The 16,414-nt window shown below is 43.1% G+C and overlaps 1 long non-coding RNA gene across 1 annotated transcript in view; it reads left to right on the top strand.

Annotated features, from left to right (window-relative positions):
• The window catches only part of LOC134347548 (uncharacterized), a 165,424-nt gene that overhangs the window by 71,840 nt on the left and 77,170 nt on the right, over positions 1 to 16,414 (top strand). The window contains exon 3 of the long non-coding RNA XR_010018183.1: positions 3,299 to 3,470. This is a non-coding gene — a long non-coding RNA (uncharacterized LOC134347548). The remainder of the gene's footprint in view (positions 1 to 3,298; positions 3,471 to 16,414) is intronic.

Raw genomic sequence — 16,414 nt, 5'->3', positions numbered from 1 at the left:
GCTCTTAAAAAACCCTATTGTATCCGCTTCCACCACCACCACCAGTAGTGCATTCTATGCACCCACCACTCTCTGTGTGAAAAATGTACCCCTGACATCCCTTTTTTACCTATTTCCAAGCATCTTAAAACTATGCCCCCTCATGTTAACCATTTCAGTCCTGAGAAAAAGCCAAACAACAGGAATTCTGCAGATGCTGGAAATTCAAGCAACACACACACACACGTCAGGAGTCCTGACGAAGGGTCTCGGCCTGAAACGTCGACTGCGCCTCTTCCTATAGATGCTGCCTGGCCTGCTGCGTTCACCAGCAACTTTGATGTGTGTTGCCTGAGAAAAAGCCTCTGGCTATCTACACGATCAATGCTGCTCATCATCTTATATACCTCTATCAGATCACTTCTCATCCTCCATTGCTCGAAGGAGAAAAGGCCAAGTACACTCAACCTATTGGTATAAGGGACGCCCTCCTTGCCCTCCAGGCAACATCCTTGTAAATCTTCCCTGCGCTCTTTCTACAGTATCCACATCCTTCCTGTAGTGAGGTGACCAGACTCAACACAGTACTCCAGGTGGGGTCTGACCAAGGTCTTGTATAGCTGTAACATTATCTCACGGCTCTTGAACTCAATCCCATGGCTGATGAATGCCAACACACCATATGCCTTCTTAACAACACTATCAACCTGTGCAGCAACTTTGAGTGTCCTGTGGACACAGACCCCAAGATCTCTCAAATCCTCCACACTGCCAAGAGTCTTACCATTAATATTATATTCTGTCTTCAAATTGGATCTACCAAAATGAACCACTTCACACTTATCTGGGTTGAACTCCATCTGCCACTTCCCAGCCCAGTTTTGCATCCTGTCAATGTCCCACTGTAACCTCTGACAACTCTTCAGACTATCCACAACACCCCCAACCTTTGTGTCATTAGCAAACTTACTAACCCACCCTTCTACTTCTTCATCCAGGTCATTTATAAAAATCAAAAACAGGAGGGTTCCCAGAACAAATCCCTACGGAACACCACTGGTCACTGACCTCCATGCAGAATACGAACCATCTACAACCATCCTTTGCCTTCTGTGGGCAAGCCAGTTCTGGATCCACAAAACAAGGTCTCCTTGGATCCCATGCCTACTTACCTTCTAAAGGAGCCTTGAATGGCGAACCTTATCAAAAGCCTTACTGAAATCCATATACACTACATCTACTGCTCTACCCTCATCAATGTGTTTTGTTACATCTTCAAAGAATTTAATCGGGCTCATAAGGCACGACCTGCCTTGACAAAGCCATGCTGACTATCCCTAATCAGTTTATATCTCTCCAAAAGCCCATAAATCCTACCTCTCAGCATCATCTCCAATAACTTGCCCACCACTGAAGTCAGACTCACTGTACTATAATTTCCTGGGTTACCAATACTCCCTTTCTTGAACAAGGGAAAAACATTTGCAACCCTCCAATCCTCCAGTACTTCTCCCGAACCCACTGCTGATGCAAGAATCATTGCAAGAGATCAAGTGCAGCCTCTCCTCCAGTTGAGTTATCTACATATTCCGTCAGGAAACCTTCCTGAACACGGATTACAAGCTCCACCCATCTAAACCCCCTGCACTAAGGAGATGCCAATTAATAGTAGGAAAGTTAAAATCTCCCATCACAACAAACCTATTATTATTGCACCATTCCAGAATCTGCCTTCCTATCTGCTCCTTGGTCTCTGTTACTATTGAAAGGTCTATGAAAAACGCCCAGTAGAGTTATTGCCCCTTTCCTGTTTCTGACTTCCACGCACACTGATTCAGTAAACCATCCCTCCATGACTTCCTCCTTTTCTGCAGGCATGACAGCAGTAATAGGGGACTCTATAGTTAGGAGGACAGATTAGCAATGCCATGCCCCCACCTCTTTTGTCTCCCTCTCTGTTCTTTTTGAAAAATGTAAAGCCCGGCACACACAGCAGCTCTTCCTGCTCCTGAGACATCCCAGTTTCTCTAATGGCCACAACGCCATAGTTCCACATGTTGATCCACGCTCTAAATTCATTTGCCTTGTTAATGATACTCCTTGCATTAAAATAGACACATCTCAAACCATCAGGCTGAGTGCATCTTTGCTCTAACATCTGCCTATCCTTCCTCACAAACTCCCTACAAGCTGTCTCTATTTGTGCTCTAACCTCCCCATCCTCTGCCTCATCACTTCAGTTCCCCCCCCCCCCCACAGATCTATATTAAACCCTCTCCAATAGCATTAGCAAACCTTCCAGCCAGGATATTGGTCCCCCTCGGATTCAAGTGCAATCCGTCCTTTTTGTAGAGGTCACATCTGCCCCAGAAGAGGTCCCAATGATCCAAAAATCTGAATCCCTAGCCCCTGCTTCAATCCTTTAGCCATCTGTTTATCCTTTACCTCATTCTATTCCTATACTCACTGTCGCGTGTCCAGGCAGCAATCCCGAGATAACTACCTTTGAGGTCCTGCTTCTCAACTTCCTTCCTAACTCCCTGTATTCTGCTTTCAGGGCCTCCACCATTTTCTACCTGTGTCATTGGCACCAATATGTACCATGACCTCTGGCTGCTTACCCTCTCATTTCAGGATATTCTGAACATATTCAGAATCATCATGAACCCTGGCACCTGGGAGGCAAACTACCATCCTTGTATCTTTTTTATGCTCACAGAGTCGCCTTTCTGTCTCCCTAACTATACAGTCCCCTATTACCGCTGCCATCACTTCAGTTCCCTACCCTTCGGAGCCACAGGGCCAGACTCAATGCCAGAGGCATAACTCTGTTGCTTCCCCCAGGTAGGTTGTCCCCCCAACAGCTCTCAAAATGGAGTACTTATTGTTAAAGGGGACAGCCAAAGGGGTGCTCTCCACTACCTGATGCCCTCTTTTCCCTCTCCTGACAGTCACCCACTTATCCATCTCCTGTGACCCCAGGACATCTCTTGTCTATCACCTCCTCACTCTCCCTAACAAGCTGAAGGTCATCGATTTGCAGCTCCAGTTCCCTAACTCGTTTTCTAAGGAGCTGCAGCTTGATACACCTGGTGCAGATGTGGCCATCAGGGAGGCTGGAAGTCTCCCAGACATTGACACCCAGAACAGAAAACTGGCCTCACAGTCATACCCACTATTCTTGTTAGAGGGGGGGAGGAAAGTAACCTACCTCGCCTAGGCCCATCCTTGCCGAAGCCCCGATGAGCCAAAGCCCTACTACTCTGACTTGCACTATTCCAACGACCACTCTGCTAGACGTGTCTTTCTTTTATTTCAGAGCTTTCTCAGTGTCCTTGTGCGATGACGAGCTACTGCGTCTGTGCACTTCTCCCCAAGCTGTGTGAATCTCTCTTGGAATCGATCGGTCTGCCGCTAATGCCATGCTGGAATGGTAGAGCAGACTCAATGGCCTAATTCTGCTCCTAAGTCTTATGATCTTATGTTGAGAGGTAAGATGCATGTCATGACTACTCTTGCAGATGTCTTGATATATAATGGAAGTAACACACACAGACATTTTGAAGTATGGAATAAAGACTGAAAGTGCTGGAAATACTTAGTTTAGCTCAATGATTGTTCCCGTTTTTGAATATTTCCAGCACTTTGTTTTTAAATTAGGCTTCTGGCATTTGGAACTTTCCTACGTTATATATATTGTAAAATTGGTTGGATAACAGCAGAGACGCTGTTATGTTTTGTAACTCCAAAGCATTAAACTAATTGCAAGATAAAAGATGGGAGCCCAAGAGAATGGGTCTTAATTTAGTTTTATTATTTTAAGTGAGGAGTGCACTTATCACCTGGTAACATCACAATATACAGTCCTGTGCAAAGGTCTGAGGCACATGTATACGGCTATTCTGCCTAAAACTTGTGTGCAGCACTGGATTTGTCAACGTGGAGTGGAGAGCGAGTTTGTAAATCTGGCCGGAGCAAAAGGTGTTGGGAACAGTGAGGGTGAAATACCGTGGGAGGGGTGTGGGATAGGCAGCAGAGGAGTGCCAGGGGCAAGGGGGTGGTGCAGGTGCAGACACACCCAGCCCTGAGACACCAGGCAAGGTCATTTGATTCTAAACAATTGGTTTACTGATCATTACAGGATGTCTTTCTCTGGTACTTCCTGCTCCTTCCCCTATCCCTTCCCCTTTTCCCAACCACGAATCTCCTCTCTCTGCCCCCTTTCCACTCTCAGTCCACAACAGAGACCCATATCAAAATCATGTTTATCATCTCTCACATATGTCATGAAATATGTTTTTTTTTCTTTTGCAGCTGCAGTACAGTGCAATACATAAAATTAAAACAGTACTGTGCAAATGTCATATGCACACTGGCTATTTATACATGCCCAAGACTTTCCCACTGTGCTCTATGCAATTCACTTATTTTTACATATGTACAGTATAACCCACAATCAATTATTTAAATGAACAAGAATGCTTAATCAAACAAAATATAATATTACTCAAATACAACTGAAATATTAAATACACAACAGAGCACTGAAGGTTCATATTATTTAAAAAAACTAACGAACTGAAACGGCAGACTTCACTTGGGCTTACTTTGTGGGGAAAAATAGGAGCAATGCAGTCTGAGAGTAGGACTGACAAGTTTGCAGCAAAAAAATTATTACTGCTTGTGAGAGAAGGGAAAGATGTGCATTCTTTTTCTTTTAGAAGCGATTGGCTGGCTGATGATTTGGTCTGTGCAGTATTTCTTTTGAGTACCAGATTCACCTTGCATTTTAAGTATTCTGTTACCATATTCAACCTTAGGTTAATTGTTTCCTCCTTGTACTTGTAAACATGTGTTCATTTTATGCCATTTTGATTTTGATTTGAACCAATTTATACAATGTGAATTGGGTTTTTGATGAGAAATGTTGCATGGAATCTGGCACTTGCTCTGTCTGTAACCTTGCACATCACCATTATCAAGGTAGATGAAAGCATAAACACCAGGTGTGGATTTTAATATAACTGAAATTCTGTTACAGTTAAAAACAAAATACTTTTTAAAAATAAAATATGTACACGTATAAATATGTACAAATAAAATATGTGGGCTATTGGTAACCCTAGGTAATTCCTAAGGTAAGGACATGATGGTGGCACGACACAGCACGCAGCGGCCACTCCGGAATGAATATCTGTTAATTATCAAGTAGGATGCCGTGCACAATCCTGATTTAATGGAGACGGACGTGAGAAGCACGGAGGAACATCTGGTGAAACTTCTGAGATGCCTGTTTTGCTGCCGCTGCTATTATGTGCTCCAGAATCTCCAGAGGGGAAGGCCCCAAATCCTAAGCTTTGCCTGTTGGTTGGCGGCCAGGGCCGGGGTCGAAGCGCTCGGCAGAGATGGTGCTCGGTGTTGGAGGGCTGGTCAGAGGCTCGAAGTTTTCGGACGGACTCAGAGTCGGCTGTGGTCGGGTGCTTCCAGGGTACTGCATCAGCAAGTTTGCGGCGCTGGAGGTTCATGGCTGGGAGAGTTTTTCTTCTTTCTACTGTCTGCGTGAGATGATGGGCTATCGGGACTTTGAGACATTTTTTTTACTGTGCCCGTGGTCTGCTCTTCATCAAATCACAGTATTGCTTTGCACTGTTGTAACTATATGTTATAATTATGTGGTTTTTGTCAGTTTTAGTTTTGGTCTGTCTTGTGTTTCTGTGATATCATACTGGAGGAACATTGTATCATTACTTAATGCATGCATTTCTAAATGACAATAAATGAGGACTGAGTGTCCTCATAATCTAATGTTTGGTACAGCTTTGTGGGCCGAAGGGCCTGTATTATGCTGTAGGTTTTCTGTGTTTCTGTTACACAAAATGCTGGAGGGACTCAGGGCGTCAAGCAGCCCCTGTGGAGAAGGATGGACAATTGATGCTTCATCCTGATGAAAGGTGACCTGCTGAGTTGCTCCAGCATTTTGAGTGCATTGATCCAGATTTCCAGCATCTGCAGTCTTTGTTGTGCCTCCATCTTATTTTATAATCACACAGCTTTGACAAATTACAAGCTATACTTCCAGGTTTGTGCTTGGTAGTAAACCAATTTAAAACTCGTTAAAGTATTTTGTTTTAAATGAATTACCATTAATACCCACTATTACTTTGTGAAGTGCAAACTAAAGATGTGACCTGATTTTCAAATCAGTTCAGTTAATAAGGACAGCCTGTTTGACTTAAGCCCAATTTATACTTCTGCGTCAAATGTGCGCCGTAGGTACCGCATACCCTACGCTGTAGGGTGACATGCACCTCCCCAAAAAAGTAACTCACGCGTCATGGCGATGCAGACCACAACAACTGTGATTGGTCCGCTTGGTAGAATTGCATTTCCTCCTATGCATTTCCGGTTGCTTTTCTCTGCCCTGTCTGTACACTGTTGCAAAATAAGTGATTGGAGACGATGAACCAAATCGTCAAATATACCTGCCGACATCTGAAAATATTTGAAATGCACTTCCTCGTCCATGTCTCTCACGAAGAACCTCAACACTTTGGCATAGAAACCCCACCGCCAACTAGCATTTTGGTGGTGAATCGCAGAGTGACGCAGACACAACTACGCGTGCTCGCTATGGCGTAGGGCTTCGCAAAAGTATAAATCATGCCTAGAGCGTAGGCTACGGCATATCCCGTATGCACAAGTATAAATCAGGCTTCAGGCTACGTCTGCACTAGACCGGATAAATGCGTGACCGAAGCTTTTTCTCTTCGTTTTGATTCTTTGTCCACACTAAAACAGCGTTTTCCTCCCCCCAAAACAGAGCTTTTCTAAAACGCTCTCCAGAGTGTTTAAATCTGAAAACGCCGGTTAGGCGTTGTAGTGTGTACCGGGTAACCGGAGGTTTTAAAAATCTTGTCATCCCTTTCATCGGTGAAGAGACTATGGCTGTAGGAAATGTTTCCAGGGTGACCCCTCTGTGGGAGTGGGGAAGATGTTGGTGGGGTCACCTGGGGGTCTGTGTGTCTGTATGTGTAGCTATCGTAGTGGCTGTGAGGCTGGTAATGTGGTGTTGAAAAGTACCGGGGGCGGGGGGAGCCATCATATTCCTCATCATTGCAAATCCCTCTGCAGCAGAGTTAGTCAGTTTTTCAATGTTTGTCGTCAGCCGGGCCACACTGTCCGTGAATTCCCTGTCAGTTGCCTCCATACGCTCCAGTATTTGTTTTTTTAGTTTTACGTCCTCCTGCATGAGAGCCAACAGCTGTCCATTGTTTGGCAATTTACTTTTAAGTTTTTCTAGTCTATAACTGGACAAACACGCAACAAGTATATCGTTTCCTCTTCACTTGTTTTCTGTAGATGTGTCCTGCACATGCCCAGTAGGAGGAGATCTGCCCAAATACCCATTTGAATGTGGACGGAGGTATTTTCAAAAGTGCCTGGTGTGGATACCTATCGTTTTTACGCGAAACCGGCATTTTCAAAATTATCCAGTCTAGTGTGGACATAGCCTTAGTTGTGGCATTCTTGTGTTTCTCTTTTGTTATTAACCTTTACCCTAACCCTATGTCTGTCAGAAAGCTTGTTTTTTTTTATAATACTTCTTATAACTACTTGTGTTTCAAGCTATTTTATTCACAATAAAGGACTTCTTGAAATATGTTCACTCCTGTAATGTAGTAAATATGACAAACAATTTGTGCACAGTGACCTACCACAAAGAACAAAGTGATTACAACCTGGAGATACTATTCGAGTGACAATGACTGAAGGCTTAGATATTGACTGCAACACTGGCTGTAATTCAAGGGCATAATACTACAGATGTTACTGATCAGAAATGAAATATTAAGTGCCAGAAATACAGAGTAGATCAAGCAGCATCTGTGAAGACTGAAAAAGAGTTGATATGTTAGGTCATGCAACACATCTGAGAAAAGATAGCAATTAATTGTGATAGGGTGGAAAACAGGACAGATTTACAAACAAAAGAGTTGATAGAGCAGAGTGATAAAAGGGATTACTAAATAACAAAAGTTAGGACCAGAATAAACAAACTGTAACTACTTGAAGAATAAAAACTGGAAAGGACTAGATAGGGTGAACATGGAGAGGATGTTTCCTATGGTGGGGTATCCAGAACTAAAGGGCACAGTCTCAAAATTGAGGGGCGAATCTTTAGAACAGAGGTAAGGAAAAATTATTTTTAGCCGGAGAGTAATAAATCTGTGAAATGCTCTGCCACAGACTGCGGTGGAGGCCAAGTCTGTGCGTATATTTAAGGCAGAAGTTGATCGTTTCCTGATCGGTCAGGGTACTAAAGGATATGGTGAGAAGGCAGGTGTATGGGGTTGAGTGGGATGCGGGATCAGCCATGATAGAATGGCAGAGCAGACTCGATGGGCAGAATGGCCTAATTCTGCTCCTATGTCTTATGGTCTTAACTACTGATTGTCTGAACTCAATGATTTTCCAGAAGGTCTAGTCAGTGAAACTTGCTTCTCAAACTCAAGTTGAGTTTTGATGAGCCATACTGTCATCACTTCTGTTTCCAGTTTCTACCTGCTTCACAAGTTCCTTCTCTAGCTCTTAACAACACACAAAATACTGGGGGAACTCTGCAAGTCAGGGGAATGAATAGTCAATATTCTGGGCTGTAACTCTTCATCAGAACTGGGAAGGAAGGAGGCAAAAGCCAGAAAAAGAAAATGGGGTGAGGGGAGGCACAAGCGGACAGGTGATCAGATGATAGGTGATATCAGGTGAGGGGGAACGTGGGACTGCGGGGAAGTAGAGGAGGGCATGCTATGAGAGGATGGGAGGTGATAGACGGAAACTCTAAAGGACTGAAGAATAAGGAATCCGATAGGAGAGGACCACGGAATCAAGGGAAGGAGGCAGCGAATGAGAACGAGATGATGGGCATGTCATAAAATGGGACAAGAGAAGAGAATGGGTGATAGAGCCACTGGAATGGATTGTTTTCTTTTACAGTGTTTCACCAGCTTTATTTTAAGAGATTGTTAGCAACTAGCATTCACCGCAGACCTATGGACACCCACCCAACCTGAGTGAGATGCAAGATCAAGCTCTGGTCAGTGAGAAAGACAATATTGTTCAACAAAGCAAGCTGCTGTAGAAGTGTGGCAACCATCCATAGATGTACAAGGCCAGCCTAATAAATTAAGCTGAATGGAAAACAACCTCTTTAGACATTACATGGACCTTAAGCTACAAAATACCAACCCCTGGATTGGATTAGTCCATGGGAGTTCATGGCCCATGGTTGTTTTTCACAGAAAAGGCAATTTTACTGTACACCACCATTTTATCAGAGGCAGGAATATATATCTGTCATGTTTAAAACAGATTAAGCAGATATTGTTTTACTGTTAATACATATCATGATTTTTGGACATATAATACAGATACTGTTAATACATATAATGATTTTTGGACATATAATACAGATACTGTTAATACATATCATGATTTTTGGACATATAATACAGATACTGTTAATACATATCATGATTTTTGGACATCCTCATGCTTCTGGTTGCTCCCATCTTAACACCTCCACCTAAGTCCAACCCAGTTTACCTGAGCTCAAAGACTCACTACCATCTTTAAAGGCCACCAGATGATTAAAGCCCAGCTTCCAAGTCAGTGTCACGTGTAGGCCAGTGTCAAGGGTCAGACCGTGAAAACCCACTTCATGTACCTAGTGTAGTCACAAGCAAGCATCCAGGCATGAATAATTTGCACTTGGTTACACTGCTCTGTTTTAGAAGATGTGGAAGGTCATTCAGTGTATATCAATCGTAGTTAGTTCACTGTTATTTCAAGAAGAATGAGCTAGCTAAATTAAAAATTGGTTTAGGACAAAAGGCTACACAGCGGTGCAGCCGCAAGAGCTGTTGCCTCTGATCTCTAGTGACCTGGGATCAATTCCAACCTCCAGTGCTGTTTGGAGTTTGCACATTCTCACCAGACTGCCTGGCTTTCCCCTGGGTGCTTCAGTTTGTTTCCACATCGCAAAGCTTTGAGGGTTAGCAGCCACAGTAAATTACCTCCACTAATTAGATTAGTGCTAGAATGTGGAAGGAGTTGTTGAGAACAAAATAGTATTAGTGTAAGGTTAGTGTAAATGGAAGGTTTGCATTGACTTGGTGGGGTGAAGGGCCTGTTTTCATGCTCTGTCACCTCTTGGACTAATGATGAAATGAAGGCTAGATTCTGACAATCAATCATTCAGAGGATGCGTGCATCGCCGGTGCAGTCTCCATTTTATTGTACCATTCAGATTGCCTGGAATGGCAGTTAAGGAGCAATCACATTGATGAGTTTGGAGTCTGTAGACTGGAAAGAATAGCAAATCTTCTTCCCCAACGGACATTTGCAAGCCAGATGGGTTTCTACTACATTCTGGTAATGTAATTTTCACAATACTGAAATGAGGTTTTTAATTCCTGATTAATTTAATTACCTGATTTAAATTCCCTAATGCTGTGGTATGATATAAACCGATTTCTCTGGCTCACTGGTTTAGACCTTTGATACTAATTCAGCAACTTATTCACTATGCTACATAACCAATAAGCAAACACTGTTCAGCATTTGCCCACAATGTTGTGCAAAACCAATTAAATTAGTAATTACATGACAAACTATAGTAATCTATTCTGCCTACACAATGCCCACATCCTCACGTTCATGTGTCTGTGCAAACATCTCTAATGTTGGTCCCTCTACCACCACCCCAGGCAGCGCATTCCAGGCACCAACCTCTCTCTGTGTAAGAGAAAACTTACTCTTCACAACTTATTCTGTATGTCAATATTCCCTATATCCAAAGACCATAAGACATAAGGAGCAGAAGTAGGCCATTCAGCCCATCAAGTCTGCTCCACCATTCCATCATGGCTGATCCCGGATCTCACTCAACCCCATACAACTGCCTTCTCACCATATCTCTTGATGCCCTCACTGATCAGGAAACTATCAATTTCCACCTTAACCATACCCACACAGTTGGCCTTCACCATAGTCTGTGGTAGAGCATTCCACAGAATCACTACTCTCTGGCTAAAAAAAATCCTCCTTACCTCTGTTCTAAAAGGTTGCCCCTCAATTTTAAGATTGTGCCCCCTAGTTCTGGATACCACCACCATAGGAAACATCCTCTCCACATTCGCACTATCCAGTCCTTTCAACATTCGGTAGGTTTCATTGAGACCCCCCGCATTCTTCTAAATTCCAGTGAGTACAGGCCCAAAGTTGCCAAGTACTCCTCATATGTTAACCCCTTCATTCCCTGAATCTCCTCGTGAACCTCTTCTGGACTCTCTCCAATGACAATGCATCCTTTCTGAGATATGGGGCCCAAAACTGTTGACAATACTCCAAGTCAGGGTTTCACGACTGGCCGTTATTCGATATGTCAAGGATGTGGCCTAAGAGCTTAGCTTGTCTTGGGAGGTCGGGATCTCGTGGCTCTGGAGATGGGCGGATCGAAGGTCGGTGTCCCGGCAGGAAATCGGTGTGTCATGGGGGTTGGAAAATCTCTGGCTGTGTGTCCAGAGACCCGAGATCTTTGGGCACAGAGCTTGGAAAAAGTGATGCAATGGACTTTTAACATCATAAACCAGTGAGTAGTTTGTTATATCTCCCCTCTAGCTGTGAAATGGAAACAACTCTATCTCCCTTATTAGGGAGAGAGAGAGAGAGTGAGGCTGTGATATGTTGAATACCAAGTGAACGAGTAGCCTTTGGGGTACTGCAAGTCTGTGTCTTCCCTGTTGCTTTGTTGCATGCTTGAGTGGTCGCTGGTGGGTGCTGATGCTTTTATTTTGCTGGTGGGGGGAGGGGGTATTGTTGCTTTGCTGCTGCTTGCACGTGGGGGGAGCTGGGGGGACTTTGGGTTCTAATAGTTAACTGTCATTCATTCCTTGGGGGCACTCCTGTGTTTTCGTGGATGGTTGTGAAGAAAAAGCATTTCAGGATGTACATTATATACATTTCTCTGACATCAAATGTAACTTTGGCTCGTGTCTTATAAAGCCTCAACATTAGCCTATTGCTTTTATATTCTATTCCCCTTGAAATAAATGCCAACATTGCACTTGCCTTCTTTTCCACAGACTCAACCCGTAAATTAACCTTCTGGGAATCTTGCACGAGGACTCCAAAGTCCCTCTGCACCTCTGATGTTTGAACATTCTCCCCATTCAGATAATAGTTCGCACTATTGTTCCTTTTACCAAAATGTAATATCATACATTACTAACACTGTTTTCCATCTGCCAATGTTTTGACCGTTCTTCCAACTTGTCTAAGTCCTGCAGCAATTGTATTGCTTCCTGAGCACTGCCTACCCCTCCACCTATCTTTGTATCATCTGCAAACTTTGCCACAAAGCCATCAATTCCATTATCTAAATCCTTGACAAACAAAGTGAAAAGTAGCGGCCCCAATACTGACCCCTGAGGAACACCACTAGTCACTGGCAGTCAACTAGAAAAGGCCCCCCTTATTCCCACTCACTGCCTCCTGTCTATCAGCCATTCCTCTATCCATACCAGTATCATTCCTGTAACGCCATGGGATTTTATCTTGTTAAGCATCCTCAGGTGTGGCACCTTATCACAGGTGTCCCCAACCTTTTTTGCAATGCGGACCTGTTTATTATTGACAGTATTCTTGCGGACTGGCCGACTCGGGGGGGGGGTGCATGGGTAGGGTTGCCAACGGACAAGAGTAGAAGTCAAATATGTTGTGTTTACCCTGAGAAGGACTACAATGACCATGCAGCCTTGCGCGGGCACCAGTGCGCATGCATGACTTGCACATGCGTGTACATGCCGATTTGTTTCTACAAATCGTTTTTTGCGATTCTTTTCGTGGGGGTGTTAATCATGACTGGAATATAGGTGATAAGTGGCTAATACACTCAATTTCATTTCTAAACGGGGTTATCTAACAAATTTAATATTAAATACACAGCGCATATTTTCCTCGCATGAATACAGTGATGTCAATTATCAGGGGAGGACAGGGGAGTTTGAAGTAAGTGTTGAACGAACTTCCAGTAGAAGTGGTAGAGGCAGGTTTGATATTATCATTTAAAGAAAAATTGGGTAGGTATATGGACAGGAAAGGAATGGAGGGTTATGGGCTGAGTGCAGGTCAGTGGGACTAGGTGAGAGTAGCGTTCGGCACGGACTAGAAGGGCAGAGATGGCCTGTTTCCGTGCTGCAATTGTTATGTGGTTATATAAGTCACTTATAAATCAATAGCATCTTAACATTTTAAGTAACGTTTGGATATTAAACACACAGCACATATTTTCCCCGTATGAACATATGAAATCATTGCAACACACCAATATCGCTGAATCAGTGTGAGCCCTGGACTTGTTCCCTGCACCAAGACGGTGCCATTGAGGAGTTATGGAAGACAGCAATACTCGAAGGGGGTTCCTTATGTCCAGTCTATTCTGCAATTTAGTTTTCATTGCATTCATTGCAGGGATATGTTGGAAATGGAAGCAAAGTTTTCAGTGCTTTCATGGCTATCTCAGGATATTTAGCCTTGACTTTGATCCAGAATGCCGGCAAAGATGTTATGTCAAACATACTTTTCAGCCCGCCGTCATTTGCAAGCTCGAGGAGTTGATCTCCTTCCTGCGCTGACATGGATGACGCGCAGGTAATGACCTCGCATGTGTTCAAGCTCAACAGTGCGTGACAGGGAATGAGGAAAGGTGCAGCTGACTCATATCGCCAGATCATATCGTTTCCTCATGGCTCGGTAGCGCATGCTTGCGGCCTGGTGGTTTGGGACTGCTGCTTTATCAAATGCATTCTGGAAGTCCAAGTAAATAACATCCACTGCATCTCCTTTGTCCACCGTGCTTGCTACTTCCTCAAAGAATTCTAACAGATTTGTCAGGCAACGTTTCCCAAGGAATCATGCTGACTTTGACTTACTTTATGATTAGCCTCCAAATATCCCGAAACCTCATCCTTAATAATGAACTCCAACACTTTTCCAACTACTGAAGTTAAACTAACTGGCCTATAATTTCCTTTCTCTTGCTTTGCTCCCTTCTTAAAGAGTGGAGTGACATTTGCAACCTTCCAGTCCTCCAGTACCATGTAAGAATCAAGTGATTTTCGAAAGATTATGACCAATGCATCCGTTAACTCTTCAGCAACCTCTCTCAGATCCATCTGGTCCAGATGTCTTATCCACTTTAAATCCTCTGAGTTTGCCTAGCACTTTTTCCTTTGTAATAGCAATGTCACTCACTCCTGCTCCCTGACGCTCACGGACCTCTGTCACGCTGCTAGTGTCTTCCACAGTGAAGACTGATGCGAAGTACCCACTAAGTTCATCTGCCATTTCTTTGTCCCCCATTACTACCTCACCAGCATCACTTTCCAGTGGTCCAATATCAACTCTCATCTCCATTTTACTCATTATATAATTGAAAAATGTTTCAGTATCCAGTTTTATCTTATTGGCCAGTTTGCCCTTATATTTCATCTTTTCTCTTCTTATAATTTTTTTAGTTGCCTTTTGTTGGATTTTAAAAGCTTCCCAATCATTCAACTTCCCACTCATTTTTGCTACATTATATTTGCTACATTTCCTTAGCTTTTATGCTGTCCTTAACTTCTCCTGTCAGCCCTGGTTGCCTACCCCTGTCATTTGAGAACAACTACTTCTGCGGCCCATATCTATCCTGCCTCTTGTGAATTATTCCCAGAAACTTCAGCCACCTTTGCTCTGCCATCATTCCCGCCAGTATCCTCCTCCAATTCACCCGGGAAAGCTCCTCTCACGTGCTTCTGTTATTCCATTATGATACTGATACATGTGACATATGCTTCTCTCTCTCAAATTGCAGTATGAATTCAATCATATTATGATCACAGTTTCCTAGGTGTTCCTTTACATTAAACTCCCTAATAAGGTCTGGCTTATTACACAGCACCCAATCTAAAATAAACTTTCCCCAAACAGGCTCAAGCACAAGCTGCTCTAAAAAGCCATCTCATAGGTATTCAACAAATTCCCTCTCCTGCAATCTGACACCAACCTGATCTTCCCAATCCCCTTGCATATTGAAGTCCTCCATTACAATTGTGACATTACCCTTATTACATACCCTTTCCAGCTCCTTTTGCAATCTCAACCCCATATATTGGCTCCTATTTGGAGGCCAAAATTTGACTCCTATGATTTTTTTTTACCCATGCAGTTTCTTAACTCCACTCACAAAGATTCAATATTCTCTGACCCTATACCACCTCTTTCTAAAGATGTAATTTCATCTCTTACCAAGAGAGCCACAGCACTGCCTATGCCTACCTTCTGTCCTATGATATAAAGTTTATCCTTTGACGTTAATCTCCCAACTATGGCCTTCTTTCAGCCACGACTCAGTGATGCTCATAATGGAAATACCAACCAATCTCTAATTGCTCCCCGAGTTCCTCCACCTTATTTTGAATGCTGCACGCATTTAAATACAACACCTTCAGTTCTTTATTCTTCGCCCTTTTGAATTTTGTCTCTGTGGTACAATTTAACTCTTTGCACTGTATGGATTTGTACGCAATCATTGGCTTGTCCTTCCTTACGTTCATGTTACATCCAGCTACTTGTAAACCTGCTGGCTCAACCTCAGCTCTACATTACTGATTCAAACTCCTTTGAAATTAGCCCCTCACCTTAAAAGCATGCCTTCTGGTGTTAGACATTTCAACCCCTGGAGAAAGATATTGTCCGTCTCCTTTAACTATGTCTTTCACAATCTTATAAACTTCTATTAGGATCTCTCCTCAGCCTCTACCACTCCAGAGAAAACCACCAAGGTCTGCCCAACTTCTTGTTATAGCACATGGTTTCTAATCCATGCAACACCCTGGCCGTCAAAGCCTCAAAATCCTTCCTATAATGGTGTGACCAGTATGCAATACTCAGTTTTATAAACGGCACCATAACTTCCCAACTTTTCAACTCAATGCATCAACGAATTAAAAATGTATGCCATATGCCTTCTTAACTACCTTATCAACTTGTGTAGCTATTTTCAGGGAGCTAAAACTTGAACTTTAAAAACCCTCTGCTCATCAACATTGTTAAGGATCTTGCCCTTAACAGTGTACTGTCTCTGTACGTTTGTCCTAACAAGCTGCAGCATTTCACATTTGGCCAGGTCAAACTCCATCTACTATTTCTCCATCCATATCTGCAATTGATCAAAATTCCATTGTATTCTTTGCCAGTCTTTTACATTATCCACAACAGCACCAATCATCTGCAAACTTACTAACCCAGCCATCTACATTTTTTTAGATTATTTATATATTTCAGAATTTGAATCACAATCAAGTTTAATATCACTAGCAAATATCATGAAATT

The sequence above is a fragment of the Mobula hypostoma genome, chromosome 6 (genome assembly GCF_963921235.1).
Source record: "Mobula hypostoma chromosome 6, sMobHyp1.1, whole genome shotgun sequence".
NCBI lineage: Eukaryota > Metazoa > Chordata > Chondrichthyes > Myliobatiformes > Myliobatidae > Mobula > Mobula hypostoma.
This window is presented reverse-complemented; position numbering and strand designations above follow the sequence as displayed.